Source organism: Bufo bufo, chromosome 4, assembly GCF_905171765.1.
Source record: "Bufo bufo chromosome 4, aBufBuf1.1, whole genome shotgun sequence".
Taxonomy (NCBI): domain Eukaryota; kingdom Metazoa; phylum Chordata; class Amphibia; order Anura; family Bufonidae; genus Bufo; species Bufo bufo.
This window is the reverse complement of record NC_053392.1, coordinates 257,578,827-257,601,211: the sequence shown is the minus strand read 5'-3', so window position 1 is coordinate 257,601,211 and position 22,385 is coordinate 257,578,827. Positions and strand designations below refer to the sequence as shown.

The 22,385-nt window shown below is 42.8% G+C and overlaps 1 protein-coding gene across 1 annotated transcript in view; it reads right to left on the bottom strand.

The window, feature by feature from the left end:
- The window catches only part of MYOM2 (myomesin 2), a 446,804-nt gene that overhangs the window by 3,811 nt on the left and 420,608 nt on the right, over nt 1-22,385 (bottom strand). The window lies entirely within an intron of this gene.

The following is a 22,385-nucleotide window of genomic DNA, read 5'->3' as shown; positions in this document are numbered from 1 at the left end:
TTTTAATCCATTTTTTTCCAGTAACAAAGCAAGGGTTAACAGCCAAACAAAAATCAGTATTTATTGCCCTGATTCTGTAGTTTACAGAAACACCTCATATGGGGGCATAAACTTTTGTACAGGCACATGGCAGGGGGCGCAGAAGGAAATGAAACCCATATAGTTTTTGGAAGGCAGATTTCACTGGGATAATTTTAAGTTGCCATGTCACATTTGAAGACCCCCTGATGCACCCCTAGAGTAGAAATTCAAAAAAGTGACCCTATTTTGGAAAATACACCCCTCAAGGTATTCAAAACTGATTTTACAAATTTCGGTAACCCTTTAGGTGTTCCACATGAATTAAAGGAAAATGTAGATGAGATTTCTGAATTTCACTTTTTGGCGGATTTTCCATATTAATAAATTTTTTACGCTAACAAAGTAAGGGTTAACAGCCAAACAAGATTTAATATTTATTGCCCTGATTCTGTAGTTTACAAAAACACCCCATATGTGGTTGTAAACTGCTGTACGGGCACATGGCAGGGCACAGATGGAAAGGAACGCCATATGTTTTTTGGAAGGCAGATTTTATTGGGATAATTTTAAGTTACCAAGTCACATTTGAAGATCCCCTGATGCACCCCTAGAGTACAAACTCTAAAAAAAGAAAACCCTGCGGGGGCTGGATCTTACGGGCTGTCATGGAAGGCAGCCACGATGCCTAAGGAAGGCATCGGGCTGCCTTCGCTTCCATTAGGTCCCCGTCACAGCTACGCAGGGACACGATTTCCACCCCGCACCTGGCAGGATCCAGCATGTGCTGCGCTCAGGCTGACTGCGGGAGTGCCAGTGTTAATGTGCCGGCATCAGTGTTTTCACTGATTCCGGCGCATACAGCAGGGGTCCGGCTATCAGTGACTGCCGAACCCCTGCCGCCGATCAGGCGGGCGCAGCTCCTGCACCCGCCCGATTAGCCCACCGTACATGTGCAGCGCTGGTCCTTAAGTCACGTCTAACAGCGCCATACATGTATGGTGCGGGTCCTTAACCTCTTTAGGACACAGGGCGTACAGGTACGCCCTGATGTCCTGGTGCTTAAGGACACAGGGTGTATCTGTACGCCCTGAGTATTTCCGACCACCGCCGCGCGGCAAGCGGTGTGATCGGAACAATGTGCCTGTTCAAATCATTGAGCAGGCACCTCGGCTAAATGCGCGGGTGGTCCTGTCAATTCAGACCTGTGGTTTGCGGCTTTTCATGTTGCGTGCGGCGGCGGCGGTGCCATCGGGTCCCCATGGGGCTGTAGGGGGGACCCGATGGCATCGCTGCTGCCTTCCTGTGACGTGCGTGTGAGATCCAGCCCCCTGGATCTCACAGGCCGGAAGCTGTATGAGTAATACACACAGTATTACTCATACAGCCAATGCATTCCAATACAGAAGTATTGGAATGCATTGTAAAGGATTAGACCCCCAAAAGTTGAAGTCCGAAAGTGGGCCAAAAAATAAAGTGAAAAAAAATTTGGAAAAATAAAGTTTCCCCCCCAAAAAATTAAAAGTTTCATGTAAAAATAAACAAAAACGTCATTTTCCCCAAATAAAGTAAAAAAAAATTGGGAAAAAATAGGGGGGAAAAAATAGACATATTAGGTATTGCCGCGTGCGTATCGACCGACTCTATAAACATATCACATGACCTAACCCCTCAGATGAACACAGTACATCACAAAAAGTAAAACAGCAAGCGATCAAAAAGGCGTACACCCACCAAAATAGTACCAATCTAGCCGTAACCTCATCCCGCAAAAAATGAGCCCCAAAATCGCCCAAAAAATAAAAAAACTATGGCTCAGAAAATGGAGACACTAAAACATCAGTTTTTTTTGTTTTAAAAAAGCTGTTATTGTGTAAAACTTACATAAATAAAAAAAGACATATTAGGTATCGCCGCGTCCATATTGACCGGCTCTATAAAAATATTACATGACCTAACCCCTCAGATGAACACCGTAAAAATAAAAAAATAAAAACTGTGCTAAATAAACCATTTTTTGTCACCTTTTTTGTCACCTTACATCACAAAAAGTGTAATAGCAAGCGATCAAAAAGTCATATGCTCCCCAAAATAGCGCCAATCAAACCGTCATCTCATCCCGCAAAAAATGAGACCCTACCTAAGATAATCGCCCAAAAACTGAAAAAACTATGGCTCTCAGAATATGGAGACACTAAAACATGATTTTTTTTTGTTTAAAAAATGATATCATTGTGTAAAACTTACATAAATAAAAAAAATTACATATTAGGTATCTCCGCGTCCATGACAACCTGCTCTATAAAAATACCACATGATCTAACCTGTCAGATGAATGTTGTAAAAACCCCCCCAAAACAGCTATTTCTTGTTATCTTGCCTCACAAAAAGTGTAATATAGAGCAACCAAAAATCATATGTACCCTAAACTAGTACCAACAAAACTTCACCCTATCCCGTAGTTTCTAAAATGGGGTCACTTTTTTGGAGTTTCTACTCTAGGGGTGCATCAGGGGGGCTTCAAATGGGACATGGTGTAAAAAAAAAACAGTCCAGCACAATTTGCCTTCCAAATAAATCTGCCAAAAAAGTGAAATTTTGAAATTGTATCGCTATTTTCCATTAATTCTTTTGGAACACCTAAAGGGTTAACGACGTTTGTAAAATAAGTTTTGAATACCTTGAGGGGTGTAGTTTCTTAGATGGGGTCACTTTTATGGAGTTTATACTCTAGGGGTGCATCAGGGGGGCTTCCAATGGGACATGGTGTAAAAAAAAACAGTCCAGCAAAATTTGCCTTCTAAAAATCGTATAGCATTCCTTTCCTTCTGTGCCCTGCCGTGTGCCCGTACAGCAGTTTACGACCACATATGGGGTGTTTCTGTAAACTACAGAATCAGTGCCATAAATATTGAGTTTTGTTTGGCTGTTAACCCTTGCTTTGTAACTGGAAAAAAAATATTAAAATGGAAAATCTTCCAAAAAAGTGAAATTTTTAAATTGCATCTCTATTTTCCATTAATTCTTGTGGAACACCTAAAGGGTTAACAATGTTTGTAAAATCAGTTTTGAATACCTTGAGGGGTGTAGTTTCGTGAATGGGGTCATTTCTGGGTGGTTTCTATTATGTAAGCCTCACAAAGTGACTTCAGACCTGAACTGGTCCTTAAAAAGATTTACTTATAAACTTCTAAGCCTTGTAACGTCCCCCAACAATAAAATGTCATTCCCAAAATGATCCTAACATGAAGTAGACATATGGGGAATGTAAAGTAATAACTATTTTTGTAGATATTACTATGTATTATAGAAGTAGAGAAATTGAAACTTGGAAATTTGCAAATTTTTCAGAATTTTTGGCAAATTTGGTATTTTTTTATAAATTTTTTTATTTTTTTTTACTCCATTTTACCAGTGTCATGAAGTACAATATGTGATGAAATCTCAGAATGGCCTGGAAAAGTCAAAGCGTTTTAAAGTTATCAGCACTTAAAGTGACAATGGTCAGATTTGCAAAAAATTGCCAAGGTGAAATAAGGCTGTGTCCTTAAGGAGTTAAGGGGTTAAAGGCTTTATATTAAACATTTTATATGATGTTATTTTGTTATTTACATGTGACCATCCTGACAATTCCCAATATAATGTCATAGCTAATATAGTCCCCATCCCTGCACAATGCCCTCTACACAGGTCACAGAGCATGTCTCGGAAACCCTCCCTCAGGCTGGTATTGGTAATGCTTGATGTACGAGCAGTGCTGATGGATGATAAAACATTCATCGGCTCTTGTTTGCAGTGGCTTAAAGCAGTCTAATAGGGGCTTTGAGTCATCAATTAGTCATCTCCTGTCCATTGTGCCTATAGTCCTCACTAGAGTCCCATTCATATTTCAAAATGTTGATAAAAGCAGCTCAGGCAAGATGGATAACCTAATAACCATTTACAGAAGCTAAAAAAAAAAAACATAAGAAAAAAGAATACGCTTCACTATCTGGTTTTAATTAGTAAAAAAATCTGCATGATACATTCTTTTTAAGCCAAATCTAATGTAAAAGTGCTAATGCCAGCAACATTTATAGCATCACTCAATCTTTGGTATAACCACTCTACTGACTCCATTGTTCTATAATCAAGACTGTGTTAGTTCCAAACATGATTCTGCTAACACAGTTCATCTGTCCGACAGAAGCAGTCAAGCACTGAGTTCAATGATCCCTGTGTATGAATAATTTTGCAAGTACTAAAAAACAGTCCAAGTACTAAATTTGCCATTTTTGTGTATCAAGGAAACTGCATGAACAAGCTGTTGCTCATGCCTGCAGATCTACTGATGTGAACAAGCCCTATGGAGGGCCAGCTGTGTCCAAAACTCATCACATTGTACTTTTACAAGCAAACAACAAAATTTACATAGACTTTTGGCAGTCCATGTGCTGATGAGACTGAATACATAGAGTTCAAATGTTTGACAGAAATGTTAACATCTTAGAAGCCATTTTAGCAGTTTATAATACAGGAGCTCTTTTATATTTATTTATTTATTTAATAAATGAAATGTGTCGCCATTTTTTACTGCTCGTTAAAACCAGATGGACATGTATCCTTTTTTTCCAATCAGTTTTTATTTTCTGATTGCAGATTTTCTTATTCTAAGTTTTGAACATGATTATGGGGGCTGCAGTCTTTCCCAAAAGGGCATATCTCATGATTAATGTAAAACATGAAAAGCAGACATCATATAGTACACGACAATCTCTATCTAACACAGCTAGAACCAGCGCTGTACCTCACATGGATCCAGAGATCTCCCCATTCATTGCTCTGCTAGACTTATATCAAGCTGGCAGCTCAAAGGGAGTGTCTTTTCTGCTGAATCCATGCTCTCCCTATCACAGCTCAGGAGGCGTGTCTCAGCTCTCCCTATCACAGCTCAGGAGGCAGTTGAAGCATGAAACTGAGCATGTGCGGCCATCTCAGTGAACTGGACAAAGAAATAAGAAAAAAAACAGCAGGTGGCGCTATATAGGTACATTTTATTGAACATTTTATTCAGACCCAGGTGCTGGTTTGAAAACTGTAGTTTATCTATTCCGGGACAATGCCTTTAACAGCATTTACAGATATGTTTTAAAGCAGCTGCTATGGCCCATAAACACAATGGACAGGAGCTGACTCATTGACTTCTATGGAAGAGTTTTCCAGGCATGCTCTCTGACCTGTGCAGAGGTCATTGTACAAGGAAAGAATAGATAAGCTTTGAAAATCAACCCGTGTTAATGGTGGATCCCGAGTTATCTGAAGATAGGTGGTATCTGTCATCCCTGTTCTGCAAGTAATGATAAGCAGATGACTACAGTAAAGTGATCTGTACAGACAAAGAAATAATGCCTATTATAAGGCTTAGTAATCAGTGTGAAAACTGCAGGTTTTTACATTATGTTTTTAATAGATATTGACATGCAAAATAAAAGTATCCTCCAAAAATATTTAAAAATATGTTTATTATAAAAACATGATTTAAACAATAGGTTAATATTATGATGAAGCATCCCCCTTAAGAAAACAAACTTGGTATTGATTGACATCTGTTTAACCCCTTCAAGACCAAGCTAGTTTTCACGATAAGGACCAGGCCCCATTTTGCTAATTTGATATCTTTCATTTTATGTGACTTTTTTTTCTCATGTCATATTGTACTTAATTTTAGTGGTAAATTTGAGTTAATATGTTTTACCTTTATTTATAAATAAAAATCCCAAATTTACTGAAAAATTCACTATTTTCTAAATTTGACCTTTTTTTATTTTAAGATGGATAGTGATACTTCATAAAATAGTTATTACATAACATTCCTCATATGTCTACTTTATGATGGCATCATTTTGTAAATGTCGTTTTATTTTTTAGGACATTAGAAGACTTTCAATTTTAGAAGCAATTTAGAAATTTTTAAAGAAAATATCCAAACCCACTTTTTAAGTACTAATTCAGTTATGAAGTCACTTTGAGGTACTTACATAGTAGAAACCATCCACAAATGACCCAGTTTTAAAACATACTCCCCTCAAAATATTCAAAACTTATTTTACTAACTTTGTTAACCCTTTAGGTGTTCCATAAGAATTAAAGGAAAATGGTCGTGAAATTTTAAAAATTCACTTTTTTTTTTTTTTACTGATTTTCCATTTTTATCAATTTTTTTACTGTAACGCATCAAGGGTTAACAGACAAACAAAACTCAATGCTTATTACCCTGATTCTACAGTGCACAGAAATACCCCATATGCGGTTGTAAACTGCTGTATGGTCACAAGTAAGGGCTCAATAGGAAAGGAGCCCTATAAGGTTTTTAGGCAACATGTCACATTTGAAAACCCCCTTATGCCACCTACAGTGGAAACTCCCAAAAGTTTACCCCAATTTTAGAAACTATGGAATGAGGTGACAGTTTTATTGGTGCTATTTAGTGGCATATTTAAATGATAACAATTGTAATATGTTTTTTACTTCTCAGTTTGGAGGTAATGTTTTATGATTCTTAGATGTTGAACTAAAATAAGTGATCCATACTAGAGGATTTAGGAAGAGTACAGCTACTAACTCCTTATTGAGATACACAGTAAGACACTGGCAGTTGCCTAGGATCTCTTGGGCTTCCATAGCTGGCAAGCTCCAATGCCTATGTAAGGCTTTAGGGGCTGGATCTCTAGGGCCTCCGTAGCTGGCAGGCCATAGCAACCATCGGCCCCCTGTCACCGCAGCATAGGGGGCCAGATATGGAGTCAAAGAGAGTCCCCTCCCTCTCTAAACCCGCATATACTGCGCTCAGTAGTGCTGACCTCGTCTTCTGCCTCCAGATTTTGTAACACATTAGGGAGTCATATACTTAGTTATCATCACCTGTTGCTACCAAAGACTACTTCTGAAGTAGTGACCCAGGTATCTTTGGGTTTGGGTTAAAGATTGAATTCAGTAGAATCCCTTAGACGCTTCTCTTATATTTAGCCCTATGCCAAATCTCTAGCAGCACTATTGATCCATATCATATCCAGTAGGTGTGTGACAAATCTACACCTTTCAGATATTCATGGCCTATCTTAAGGGTAGGCCATTAATATGACAGTCGCAGAAATCCTCTTTAATGTGAAACTCCACTTCAGATACACTTTAACAATTGTAATAGGGAAATGCATAAATAGTAATTGCCAATTAGAATAATTGCTTTATTTAGCTTTAGTAATATTCAGGCATCTCTGTGTTTGTTTGAAATTTTAAATACAGTATCCTTAGCTACAAACTCATCAACACACAACAGAAAATATTCTGCATGTAGGCCTAGTCTGCCAACCAATGGGCAAATGCATTGTACTGTAACTTGCAGCAGGTTGTGAGCAGTCCATTTAAAATTTCACAGGTCTGGAGGTACTTGAGTGCTCCAGTTACCTCCTATAGCACTCAAGACATACATAGGACTCAATCATATATTTTTTTACATTAGGCCACATTATATAATTGCTGGAGGCTGACCGATATCCTGACATTGGAAAATGTATACATTGAATTAAGCATCAAGACCAAGTCCATTTTCCTCCCTACATTCCAAGAGCCATTATTTTTTTAATTTTCTGTTCAGCCACATGAGGGCTTATTTTTTGCAGGACAAGTTGTATTTTTTTAATGGCACCATTTAATTTATTGTGTCCTATATTGCAAAACGGGAAAAAATTATTTGTTGGGTAACACCCATAACTTTTTAAAATGTTCATCCATGAAGCTGTATGAGGGCTTACTTTTTTGTGGAAAGAACCATAGTTTTTATTGGCACTATTTTTGTGGTACGTTCGACATTTTCATCACTGTTTTTGTGGGGGACAAGGTGACTAAAAATTGGAGAATTATATTTTTTTTTCTGTTTTCGTGTGTGGTATACACACGAAAATTATTTTTATATTTTAATTGTATAAACATTTTCGGAGGCGACAATACCTAAAATGTTTATATATTTTATTGTTTATTTTTATATGTAACATTGGGAAAGTTTTTTTTATTTTTACTTTTAATATTTTTATGTTGTTGTTTTTTTACACAAAAACATTTAACCCACTTAGGGGGCTAGAACCTGGGATCTCTTGTCTCATTCAACTTAAGAGAGATCCATTATATAAAATTGCAATTACACACTTACTGTAGGTGTACTCCAACTCCAATCCCTTTGAGAAAGTGGCACTTGTATTCCCTATACTGCAGAATATGGTGCTTTGATATGGCATCCAATTAAACAGGCCTTGGGTTTTTTTTCTCTTGAATTTAATTTGCCTTTACAGGTTTCTAGGTTCTGTTGATCAGTACTGAACTTTGAAATTTGCTGTAGCACAGTTCTTTGCATGACGATATATATTCCAAATTCCAATTTCTAAAGGGAACATTAAGGATTTGTGTCTCCAAAAACAGACAATCCACAATACTAGAAGAGTGCTTGGTATTTACACCACACCTATTATACAAGCTGAGTGCTTTATGTGACAGATATATATTTAAGGATGTATTATTCCCAGTGAATACAGTTGGCATCATAGTTCTTGCAAGTTCCACAGTATTCCAAATATATCCATTTACTAATTCACGCTTATGTCATTGTGGCAATAAAGAGACACTAACAACACCTAGTGGGAATGTCCAAATTGTAACTAAATTGTGGCTAAAGATATAATTAACTTATACATACTTTGACCAATATTTTACTCCCTATTGATTTAGTTGAGGCATTACTCAATGATCTTCCTTTGCCAAAATTTCTGTACCATCTACACCAAAACAAACACTTTGGATTTTATTAAATGTATGCTAAAGAGGGTTATAGTCAACAATCAGTTGACAAGTATCCTATCAGATACAAAGGAAATTCAACAACATGTGGGGACCATGGAAATCAGAACTTGATCATTAACCCTTTCTACCTCAGAAGTTTTTTCGGTACATAGTTAAATAGGTTATACGGTTGAAAAAAGACATAAGTCCATCAAGTTCAACCAAGGGATAAGTGGGGACGCGAATCCCAGAAGGAAGTGAGACTCAGTTTTCTACACATTTTCATAAGCATTAATTCATCTAAACCCTTTTTAAAACTGTCCACTGTTCCAGCTGTGACCACGTCCTGAGGAAGTCTATTCCACAGATTAACAGTTCTTACAGTAAAGAAGTTTTGACGCTTCTGGAGACTGAACTTTTTCTTCTCCATTCGGAGGCAGTGCCCCCTTGTCTTTTGAGGGCATTTGACATGGAACAGTTTTTTACCATATTTTTGTATGGCCCATTTATATATTTGTATAGGTTAATCATGTCCCTCCTTAGGCGTCTCTTATCAAGACTAAATAAATGTAATTCTTTTATTTTTTTTCATAACTAAGACCCTCCATGTCCCTTTTTGAATATGGGCACCATATTTGCCTTGCGCCAATCACTTGGCACTGTACCAGTTCCTAGAGAATATTTGAAAATTATAAACAGGGGCACAGTAATGACTGAACAGAGCTCTTTAAGAACTCTTGGGTGTAATCCATCTGGACCCGGAGCCTTGTTCACATTTACCTTATTTAACTTGGACCATATCTACAGTTAGCCAATTGAGTATATTACTGGATGTACTAACAGCCCCAGCACCACATATATCAGCTCCTTTCTATTCTTTTGTATATAAAGAGCTAAACTATTTAGTAACTCTGCCTTTTCCTTATCTTCCTTGATGAACCTCCCTTTACCATTATTTAGGGGTCCTACCTGCTCAGACCTTAGCATTTAAATATTTACAGAATTTGTGGGGATTTGTTTTGCTCACTTTTGCCACCTGCTATTCGTTTTGTATTTTTGCTAGTTTTATCTCCTTTTTACAGATTTTGTTAAGCCCTTTGTAAACTCCAAAGGCTATATCTGACCCCACAGATTTGTATTTTTTAAATGCCCTTTTTTTGTCATTTATTGCCTTTTTTACAGTAGCTATAAGCCATAAGGGTTTAATTTTAGCCGTTTATACTTGTTACCTGAAGGAATGCATTTTTTACTGCAATTACTCAAAGTAGATTTAAAGCTCTCCCATTTATCCTCAGTATTATTATGTGACAGTAGCTGCTCCCAGTCTATGCCCTGAAATGCTGCCCTCAACCCAGCGAAATTAGCCTTTTTTAAATTGAGTTAGTTTTTTTCTGCCTGACAGAGATTGCTTCTTATAGTGTAGGGGGAATATGATTATGTTGTGGTCACTATTAACTAGTGCTTCTTGAACAGTAACATTTCCAACAAGCTCTGTATCGTTTGAAATTACCAGATCCAACAGAGCATTGCCCCTAGTGGAAGCTTCTATAAACTGGCCCATAAAGTTGTCCTACAGCAAGTTGAGGAATTTTCTCCCCTTTGCGGTTGAGGCAGAACCATGACCCCTGTCAATGTCTGGGAAGATAAAATCTCCCATTATGACCACTGTACCAGCCTGTGCAGCCTGCTCTATTTGGTTATACATTTTAGCTTCTATATACTCTGTGATGTTGCACCCATAAGGTTTCAACATCATCACCATCCGCACCCACAATTGCCTCTTTCACACTTGTCTTCAGATCACTCCACACATAAAGGCACACACCACCACCTTCTCTATTGATCCTGTCTTTCCTAAATAGTGTAAGACCCTCAATATTAACAGCCCAGTCATGTGAAGAATCTAACCATGTTTCAGCCACACCAACTATATTGATGTGTTCTTCTAGTACCATAGCCTACAGCTCCCCCATTTTGCTAGCTAAACTGGCATTTGTGAAAATACATTTTAAATTACTATTACCTGTAAAGTGAATATCTATGATTTTTTGGTTACCTTGGTTTATGTAACAGGGTCTTGTTACCAGCAGCTCTATTTTTCATCGGTGTACAGTTCTGCAGTCTTCTTCCTACTTTCCTCACTAACCCCAGCCCCCACTAAATACCCACTGTCCCCTCCTATATCCCAATTTCTATGTACACTATCTACCTGTCACAGTGTAGGGGGAGGGGAGGAACACCAGAATGACAACAGAACTAAAATGACCAAGAACTAGACCTCAAGGCTATGGAAAAGGAAATAGTGACCACCTAAGGAAACCCTAAACCAAGCCCTGACTCCTGTCAGTATGAATAGACCCTGAAGGTGGCAATATTTATACACTGTAAACCTAGGCCCTTGTAACCCTGAAAAGCCCTAGGATTAGTGACAGGGTCTGAGACTACTGGTTCCTTCCAAGATGAATGAACCAGCATCTCCCTGAGGCCTAGTAAACAACAAGCAAATGGGAGCAACAAAATACCAAAAGAAGTACACTTATCTTCAATAGAAAATGGATAAGGAGGAACTCAGATGAGGACCACACATCAGCTCTTCCAACTCCAGGCAGAGACTATCAACCGCATGGTATGAAGTGTGAGTCCAGACTAAATAGAGGAGCAGTAATGACCACAAACTGCACCTGAGATAAGAGGTGTGGTCATTACCAACAACACTGCAAGTGAAAACAGCTGTCAGATAACCTAACGTGCATCAAGTCTCTCAGATCTTCTAACCTCTGTCACTGGAGGGACCGTGACAGTACCCCCTCTTCTACGGGTGACCTCTGGACACCCAGGACAAACCTTATCCGGATGGGCCGTTTGAAAGTCTTTTCTCTCCTCTGGACTTTAACCATTCCAGTGAACGAGGTACTGAAGGAATCTAAGGAGAATTCGTGAGTCCACTATCCTGGCGATCTGAAATTCAATATTATCGTCCACCATGACAGGAGTGGAAGGCAAGGAGGACAGTTCAGAAGGTTTGACATATCTCTTAAGCAATGATTTGTGGAAAACATTATGAATTTTTAAAGCCTGTGGAAGTTCAAGACTAAAGGCTACTGGGTTAATAATGGCAGACATCTTATATGGACCAATAAACCTTGCACCCAACTTCAAAGAAGGTACCGTCAACGTCCGGACCACTAATACGTGTCTTGTCAGCCATCCATTTATACTTATTTTAAATTTTCCACCAAATAGATGACAAAGAAGAGGAAAATATTTCCTTTTCAGGTATACCAGAAGTCTCAGTACCAGAAAATGTGCCAAACTGCGGATGGAACCCATATGCCCCAAAAAACGGTGACTTATCAGTGGACTCCTGCCTACGGTTATTTATGGCAAACTTGGACAAAGACAAAAATGAAGATTACTCCTGATTCTCTGAGACAAAACATCTCAAATAAGTCTCTGGTTAGTGCGTTCAGTATGTCCGTTCGACTGAGGATGAAAGGCCGAAGAGAAGGACAATTGTAGCCCCAAGGGGAGTACAGAACGCCTTCCAGAATCTGGAAACAAACTGAGTCCCCCTATCAGACACTACATCAGAGGGAATACCATATAGCTTCACGATGTTATCGACAAACACTTGTGGGAGAGTTTTAGCATTAGGTAGACCTGATAATTAGGGATGAGCGAACCCGAACTGTATAGTTCGGGTTCGTACCGAATTTTGGGGTGTCCGTGACACGGACCCGAACCCGAACATTTTCGTAAAAGTCCGGGTTCGGGTTCGGTGTTCGGCGCTTTCTTGGCGCTTTTTGAAAGGCTGCAAAGCAGCCAATAAACAAGCGTCATACTACTTGCCCCAAGAGGGCATCACAGCCTTGCCTACTATTGGCATGGCTGTGATTGGCCAGTGCACCATGTGACCCAGCCTCTATTTAAGCTGGAGTCACGTAGCGCCGCACGTCACTCTGCTATGATCAGTATAGGGAGAGGTTGCAGCTGCGACGTTAGGGCGAGATTAGGCAGATTAACTCCTCCAAAAGACTTCATTCTGTGATCGATCTGCAGCTGTGGATCATTGAAGTGCTATTATTGACTTGCTCACTTTTTTGAGGCTGCCCAGAGCGTTTTTAGATCACTTTTTTTCTGGGGTGATCGGCGGCCATTTTGTGACTTGTGGTGCGCCAGCACGAGCTATCACCAAGTGTATTTAACCATCGATAGTGTGGTTATTTTGTGCTATATCCTACATCAGCTGCAGGCTGAGCCTGTGTCACCGAAGTGCATTTAACCATCAACAGTCTGGTTATTTTTTGGCCATATACTACATCAGCTGCAGGCTGAGCCTGTTTCACCCAAGTGCATTTAACCATCAACAGTCTGATTATTTTTTGGCCATATATTACATCAGGGGCAAGTTGAGCCTGTCACCCAGCGCCTAAAAAATAGTGACCGTCAAAGCAGACTTTTTGTTCTGGGTTGAAAAAGCATTCCCAAATTTGCCATTCTGAAAATAACTAGTTTGTGGTATTTCAGGCCTACTTGAAATCTATCCCAAAGAGAAAATCTTACATTGAAGTTATTGATAGTATCATTCAGAAAAACCTAAGACACACGCTAGCGTGCTGATAGAAGTGTCATTCTGTGATTAAACCTATAACTGTCACACAGCGCAAAAAAAAAAAACAGGTCTCACATCTCTATTCAACCAAATCTGCACAGTTTTAGCTGGTCAAGTTATTTGTAGTGACCGTCAAAGCAGACTTTTTGTTCTGGGTTGAAAAAGCATTCCCAAATTTGCCATTCTGAAAATAACTAGTTTGTGGTATTTCAGGCCTACTTGAAATCTATCCCAAAAAGAAAATCTTACATTGAAGTTATTGATAGTATCATTCAGAAAAACCTAAGACACACGCTAGCGTGCTGATAGAAGTGTCATTCTGTGATTAAACCTATAACTGTCACACAGCGCAAAAAAAAACAGGTCTCACATCTCTATTCAACCAAATCTGCACAGTTTTAGCTGGTCAAGTTATTTGTAGTGACCGTCAAAGCAGACTTTTTGTTCTGGGTTGAAAAAGCATTCCCAAATTTGCCATTCTCAAAATTGTGGTGAACGGGAACAATGAGGAAAACATCTAATAAGGGACGCGGACGTGGACATGGTCGTGGTGGTGTTAGTGGACCCTCTGGTGCTGGGAGAGGACGTGGCCGTTCTGCCACAGCCACACATCCTAGTGAACCAACTACCTCAGGTCCCAGTAGCCAGCAGAATTTACAGCGATATTTGGTGGGGCCCAATGCCGTTCTAAGGATGGTAAGGCCTGAGCAGGTACAGGCATTAGTCAATTGGGTGGCCGACAGTGGATCCAGCACGTTCACATTATCTCCCACCCAGTCTTCTGCAGAAAGCGCACAGATGGCGCATGAAAACCAAGCCCATCGGTCTGTCACATCACCCCCATGCATATCAGGGAAACTGTCTGAGCCTCAAGTTATGCAGCAGTCTCTTATGCTGTTTGAAGACTCTGCTGCCAGGGTTTCCCAAGGGCATCCACCTAGCCCTTCCCCAGGGGTGGAAGAGATAGAATGCACTAACGCACAACCACTTATTTTTCCTGATGATGAGGACATGGGAATACCACCTCAGCACGTCTCTGATGATGATGAAACACAGGTGCCAACTGCTGCGTCTTTCTGCAGTGTGCAGACTGAACAGGAGGTCAGGGATCAAGACTGGGTGGAAGACGATGCAGGGGACGATGAGGTCCTAGACCCCACATGGAATGAAGGTCGTGCCACTGACTTTCACAGTTCGGAGGAAGAGGCAGTGGTGAGACCGAGCCAACAGCGTAGCAAAAGAGGGAGCAGTGGGAAAAATCAGAACACCCCCCGCCAAGAGACTCCGCCTGCTACTGACCGCCGCCATCTGGGACCGAGCACCCCAAAGGCAGCTTCAAGGAGTTCCCTGGCATGGCACTTCTTCAAACAATGTGCTGACGACAAGACCCGAGTGGTTTGCATGCTGTGCCATCAGAGCCTGAAGCGAGGCATTAACGTTCTGAACCTTAGCACAACCTGGATGACCAGGCACCTGCATGCAAAGCATGAACTGCAGTGGAGTAAACACCTTAAAAACAAGGAAGTCACTCAGGCTCCCCCTGCTACATCTTCTGCTGCTGCCGCCTCGGCCTCTTCTGCTGCTGCTGCCGCCGCCTCGGCCTCTTCCTCCGCCTCTGGAGGAACGTTGGCACCTGCCGCCCAGCAAACATGGGATGTACCACCAACACCACCACCTGCGTCACCAAGCATCTCAACCATGTCACACGGCAGCGTTCAGCTCTCCATCTCACAAACATTTGAGAGAAAGCGTAAATTCTCACCTAGCCACCCTCGATCCCTGGCCCTGAATGCCAGCATTTCTAAACTACTGGCCTATGAAATGCTGTCATTTAGGCTGGTGGACACACACAGCTTCTAACAGCTCATGTCACTTGCTGTCCCACAGTATGTTGTTCCCAGCCGCCACTACTTCTCTAAGAGAGCCGTGCCTTCCCTGCACAAACAAGTGTCCGATAAAATCAAGTGTGCACTGCGCAACGCCATCTGTGGCAAGGTCCACCTAACCACAGATACGTGGACCAGTAAGCACGGCCAGGGACGCTATATCGCCCTAACTGCACACTGGGTAAATGTAGTGGCGGCTGGGCCCCAGGCGGAGAGCTGTTTGGCGCACGTCCTTCCGCCGCCAAGGATCGCAGGGCAACATTCTTTGCCTCCTGTCTCCTCCTCCTCCTACTCAGCTTCCTCCTCCTCTTCTTCCACCTGCTCATCCAGTCAGCCACACACCTTCACCACCAACTTCAGCACAGCACGGGGTAAACGTCAGCAGGCCATTCTGAAACTCATATGTTTGGGGGACAGGCCCCACACCGCACAGGAGTTGTGGCGGGGTATAGAACAACAGACCGACGAGTGGTTGCTGCCGGTGAGCCTCAAGCCCGGCCTGGTGGTGTGCGATAATGGGCGAAATCTCGTTGCAGCTCTGGGACTAGCCGGTTTGACGCACATCCCTTGCCTGGCGAATTTGGTGGTGCAGAAGTTCATTCGCACCTACCCCGACATGTCAGAGCTGCTGCATAAAGTGCGGGCCGTCTGTTCGCGCTTCCGGCGTTCACACCCTGCCGCTGCTCGCCTGTCTGCGCTACAGCGTAACTTCGGCCTTCCCGCTCACCGCCTCATATGCGACGTGCCCACCAGGTGGAACTCCACCTTGCATATGCTGGACAGACTGTGCGAGCAGCAGCAGGCCATAGTGGAGTTTCAGCTGCAGCACGCACGGGTCAGTCGCACTGCGGATCAGACCCACTTCACCACCAATGACTGGGCCTCCATGCGGGACCTGTGTGCCCTGTTGCGCTGTTTCGAGTACTCCACCAACATGGCCAGTGGCGATGACGCCGTTATCAGCGTTACAATACCACTTCTATGTCTCCTTGAGAAAACACTTAGGGCGATGATGAAAGAGGAGGTGGCCCAGGAGGAAGAGGAGGAAGAGCGGTCATTTTTAGCACTTTCAGGCCAGTCTCTTCAAAGTGACTCAGAAGGAGGTTTTTTGCAACACCAGAGGCCAGGTACAAATGTGGCCAGACAGGGCCCACTACTGGAGGACGAGGAGGACGAGGATGAGGAGGAGGTGGAGGAGGATGAGGATGAAGCATGTTCACAGCGGGGTGGCACCCAAAGCAGCTCGGGCCCATCACTGGTGCGTGGCTGGGGGGAAACACAGGACGATGACGATACGCCTCCCACAGAGGACAGCTTGTCCTTACCTCTGGGCAGCCTGGCACACATGAGCGACTACATGCTGCAGTGCCTGCGCAACGACAGCAGAGTTGCCCACATTTTAACGTGTGCAAACTACTGGGTTGCCACCCTGATGGATCCCCGGTACAAAGACAATGTGCCCACCTTTCTTCCTACACTGGAGCGTGATAGGAAGATGCGCGAGTACAAGCGCGCGTTGGTAGACGCGCTACTGAGAGCATTCCCAAATGTCACAGGGGAACCAGTGGAAGCCCAAGGCGAAGGCAGAGGAGGAGCAAGAGGTCACCAACGCAGCTGTGTCACGGCCAGCTCCTCTGAGGGCAGGGTTAGCATGGCAGAGATGTGGAAAAGTTTTGTCACCACGCCACAGCTAACTGCACCACCTCCTGATACGGAACGTGTTAGCAGGAGGCAACATTTCACTAACATGGTGGAACAGTACCTGTGCACACCCCTCCACGTACTGACTGATGGTTCGGCCCCATTCAACTTCTGGGTCTCCAAATTGTCCACGTGGCCAGAGCTAGCCTTTTATGCCTTGGAGGTGCTGGCCTGCCCGGTGGCCAGCGTTTTGTCTGAACGTGTATTCAGCACGGCAGGGGGCGTCATTACAGACAAACGCAGCCGCCTGTCTACAGCCAATGTGGACAAGCTGACGTTCATAAAAATGAACCAGGCATGGATCCCACAGGACCTGTCCATCCCTTGTGCAGATTAGATATTAACTACCTCCCCTTAACAATATATTATTCTACTCCAGGGCACTTCCTCATTCAAAACTATTTTTAATTTCATTTTACCATTATATTGTGGGGCAACCCAAAGTTGAATGAACCTCTCCTCTGTCTGGGTGCCGGGGCCTAAATGTGTGACAGTGGCCTGTTCCAGTGGTGGGTGACGTGAAGCCTGATTCTCTGCTATGACATGAATACAGATTCTGTGCTGACATAAGGCCAGATTCTCTGTTACAGGACCTCTCTCCTCTGTCTGGGTGCCGGGGCCTAAATGTGTGACAGTGGCCTGTTCCAGTGGTGGGTGACGTGAAGCTTGATTCTCTGCTATGACATGAAGACTGATTCTGTGCTGACATAAGGCCAGATTCTCTGTTACGGGACCTCTCTCCTCTGCCTGGGTGCCTGGGCCTAAATGTGTGACAGTGGCCTGTTCCAGTGGTGGGTGACGTGATGCCTGATTCTCTGCTATGACATAAAGACAGATTCTGCGCTGACATAAGGCCAGATTCTCTGTTACGGGACCTCTCTCCTCTGCCTGGGTGCCTGGGCCTAAATGTGTGACAGTGGCCTGTTCCAGTGGTGGCTGACGTGAAGCCTGCTTCTCTGCTATGACATGAAGACAGATTCTGCGCTGATATAAGGCCAGATTCTCTGTTACGGGACCGCTCTCCTCTGTCTGGGTGCCGGGGCCTAAATGTGTGACAGTGGCCTGTTCCAGTGGTGGGTGACGTGAAGCCTGATTCTCTGCTATGACATGAATACAGATTCTGCGCTGACATAAGGCCAGATTCTCTGTTACGGGACCTCTCTCCTCTGCCTGGGTGCCTGGGCCTAAATGTGTGACAGTGGCCTGTTCCAGTGGTGGGTGACGTGAAGCCTGATTCTCTGCTATGACATGAATACAGATTCTGCGCTGACATAAGGCCAGATTCTCTGTTACGGGACCTCTCTCCTCTGCCTGGGTGCCTGGGCCTAAATGTGTGACAGTGGCCTGTTCCAGTGGTGGGTGACGTGAAGCCTGATTCTCTGCTATGACATGAATACAGATTCTGCGCTGACATAAGGCCAGATTCTCTGTTACGGGACCTCTCTCCTCTGCATGGGTGCCTGGGCCTAAATGTGTGACAGTGGCCTGTTCCAGTGGTGGGTGACGTGAAGCCTGATTCTCTGCTATGACATGAATACAGATTCTGCGCTGACATAAGGCCAGATTCTCTGTTACGGGACCTCTCTCCTCTGCCTGGGTGCCTGGGCCTAAATGTGTGACAGTGGCCTGTTCCAGTGGTGGGTGACGTGAAGCCTGATTCTCTGCTATGACATGAATACAGATTCTGCGCTGACATAAGGCCATATTCTCTGTTATGGGACCTCTCTACTCTGCCTGGGTGCCTGGGCCTAAATGTGTGACAGTGGCCTGTTCCAGTGGTGGGTGACGTGAAGCCTGATTCTCTGCTATGACATTAAGACAGATTCTGTGCTGACATAAGGCCAGATTCTCTGTTACGGGACCTCTCTCCTCTGCCTGGGTGCCTAGGCCTAAATGTGTGACAGTGGACTGTTCCAGTGGTGGGTGACGTGATGCCTGATTCTCTGCTATGACATGAAGACAGATTCTGTGCTGACATAAGGCCAGATTCTCTGTTACAGGACCTCTCTCCTCTGTCTGGGTGCCGGGGCCTAAATGTGTGACAGTGGCCTGTTCCAGTGTTGGGTGACGTGAAGCTTGATTCTCTGCTATGACATGAAGACTGATTCTGCGCTGACATAAGGCCAGATTCTCTGTTATGGGACCTCTCTCCTCTGCCTGGGTGCCTGGGCCTAAATGTGTGACAGTGGCCTGTTACAGTGGTGGGTGACGTGATGCCTGATTCTCTGCTATGACATGAAGACAGATTCTGCGCTGACATAAGGCCAGATTCTCTGTTACGGGACCTCTCTCCTCTGCCTGGGTGCCTGGGCCTAAATGTGTGACAGTGGCCTGTTCCAGTGGTGTTTGACGTAAAGCCTGATTCTCTGCTATGACATTAAGACAGATTCTGTGCTGACATAAGGCCAGATTCTCTGTTACGGGACCTCTCTCCTCTGCCTGGGTGCCTGGGCCTAAATGTGTGACAGTGGCCTGTTCCAGTGGTGGGTGACGTGATGCCTGATTCTCTGCTATGACATGAAGACAGATTCTGTGCTGACATAAGGCCAGATTCTCTGTTACAGGACCTCTCTCCTCTGTCTGGGTGCCGGGGCCTAAATGTGTGACAGTGGCCTGTTCCAGTGGTGGGTGACGTGAAGCTTGATTCTCTGCTATGACATGAAGACAGATTCTGCGCTGACATAAGGCCAGATTCTCTGTTACGGGACCGCTCTCCTCTGTCTGGGTGCCGGGGCCTAAATGTGTGACAGTGGCCTGTTCCAGTGGTGGGTGACGTGAAGCTTGATTCTCTGCTATGACATGAAGACAGATTCTGCGCTGACATAAGGCCAGATTCTCTGTTACGGGACCGCTCTCCTCTGTCTGGGTGCCGGGGCCTAAATGTGTGACAGTGGCCTGTTCCAGTGGTGGGTGACGTGAAGCCTGATTCTCTGCTATGACATGAAGACTGATTCTGTGCTGACATGAAGCCAGATTCTCTGCTATGGCAACAAGAGACTGATTCTCTGCTGACATGAAGCCAGATTCTTTGCTATGGCATGAAGAGACTGATTCTCTGCTATGACATTAAGACAGATTCTGTGCTGACATAAGGCCAGATTCTCTGTTACGGGACCTCTCTTCTCTGTCTGGGTGCCGGGGCCTAAATGTGTGACAGTGGCCTGTTCCAGTGGTGGGTGACGTGAAGCCTGATTCTCTGCTATGACATGAAGACTGATTCTGCGCTGACATGAAGCCAGATTCTCTGCTATGGCATGAAGAGACTGATTCTCTGCTGACATGAAGCCAGATTCTTTGCTATGGCATGAAGAGACTGATTCTCTGCTGACGTGAAGCCAGATTCTCTGCTATGGGACCTCTGTCCAATTGATATTGGTTCATTTTTATTTTTTTAATTTTAATTTTAATTCATTTCCCTATCCACATTTGTTTGCAGGGGATTTACCTACATGTTGCTGCCTTTTGCAGCCCTCTTAGCTCTTTCCTGGGCTGTTTTACAGCCTTTTTAGTGCCCAAAAGTTCGGGTCCCCATTGACTTCAATGGGGTTCGGGTTCGGGACGAAGTTCGGGTCGGGTTCGGATCCCGAACCCGAACATTTCCGGGAAGTTCGGCCGAACTTCTCGAACCCGAACATCCAGGTGTTCGCTCAACTCTACTGATAATGCTATAAAGTGGAACATCTTGCTGAAGTGATCAACAATCACCAGAATCACAGTATTTCCTGAGTAATTTGACAAATCTGTGATAAAGTCCATGGACAAATGAGTCCAAGGTCGGGATGGGATGGACAACGAAAGTAGAGATCCTGAACAAGTCTCACAAGCTGACACATAGCCCTCAACACATTTAAGCAACCCCGGCCATTAGAATCTACGAGAAATGAGATCGACCGTAGATCTGCTCCCAGGGTGTCCTGTAAGAACTGTACAGTGATGTTCCTCGAACACCTTGTGTCGTAATTCGGAAATGAACAAACAACTTCCCCGGAGGACAGGACTCCGGTGGGACCTTGTCATTTTTTTACCTTAAGGACCAGGCAGTTTTTTTTTTAATTGACGTGTCACTTTATATTTACTTTAATACTTTACTTATCCAAGTCATTCTTAGAATATTTTCTTGTGGCACATTATACTTCATAATAGTGGTAAATTTGAGTGGATATAATTCAACTTTATTTATAAAAAAAATCCAAAATTTACAGAAAATGTGAAAAAATTTGCAAATTTTTTAAATTTGAATTTCTCAGCTTTTAAGGCAGATAGTGATACCTCATGAAATAGTTATTACTTTACATTTTCCGTATGTCTACATTATGTAAATGCCGTTTTATTTTTTAAGACATTAGAAGATTTTAAATTTTAGAATCAATTCTTAAAATTTGTAAGAAAATTTCCAAAACCCACTTTTTAAGGACCAGTTGAGTTATCAATTTACTTTGTGGGACTGACATAGTAGAAAATATCCATAAATTATCCAATTTTAGAAACTACACTCTTCAAGTTATTCAAAACTTTGTTAACATTTTAGCTGTTGTACAAGAATTAAAGGAAAATGGAGATTAAATTTCTAAATTTCACTTTATTTGGAAGCTTTTCTATTTTAGTCCATTCTATCCTGTAACACGACAATGGGTAAGAGCCAAACAAAACTCAATATTTATTACTCTGATTCTGCAGTTTACCAAAACACCTTATATGTGGTTGTAAACTGCAGTATGGGCACACAGCAGGACACAGAAGAGAAGGAGCAACATATGGATTTTGGAAGGCAGATTTCACTGGGATAATTTTAAATTGCCATGTCACATTTGAAGATCCCCTGATGCATCCTTACAGTGCAAACTCCCAAAAAAGTGATCCCATTTTGAAAACAATGGGATAATGGGACAGTTTTATTGCTAATATTTTGGGGTACATATGATTTTTGATCGCTCGATATTCAATTTTTTGTGAGGTAAAGTAACCAAAAATATCTGTTTTGGCACAGTTTTTATTTCTTTTTTTATGGTGTTCACCTAAAGGGATGGATCATATGATATTTTACAGAGCTGGTCGTTATGGATGCGCAATACCTAATACAGTATGTATGTTTTTTTTTTGTTTGTTTGTTTTTTTACAATTTTATATGTATTTTATGTGGGAAAGGGACTTTTGAAAAACACTCTTGTTTTACTTTTTTTTTTACTTTTTTATTTTAAATTTTTTATCCCACTGTGGGACTTCATCCTTTGGTAGTCTGATCCCCTCTACAATGCATTAGATTATATTGTGTATTGTAATGTATTGCCTGTGAGCTTTTACACTGACAGAGTGCCTATGAGACCCAGCCTGTTGGCTAAATCTCATAGGCTTCTGCAGGA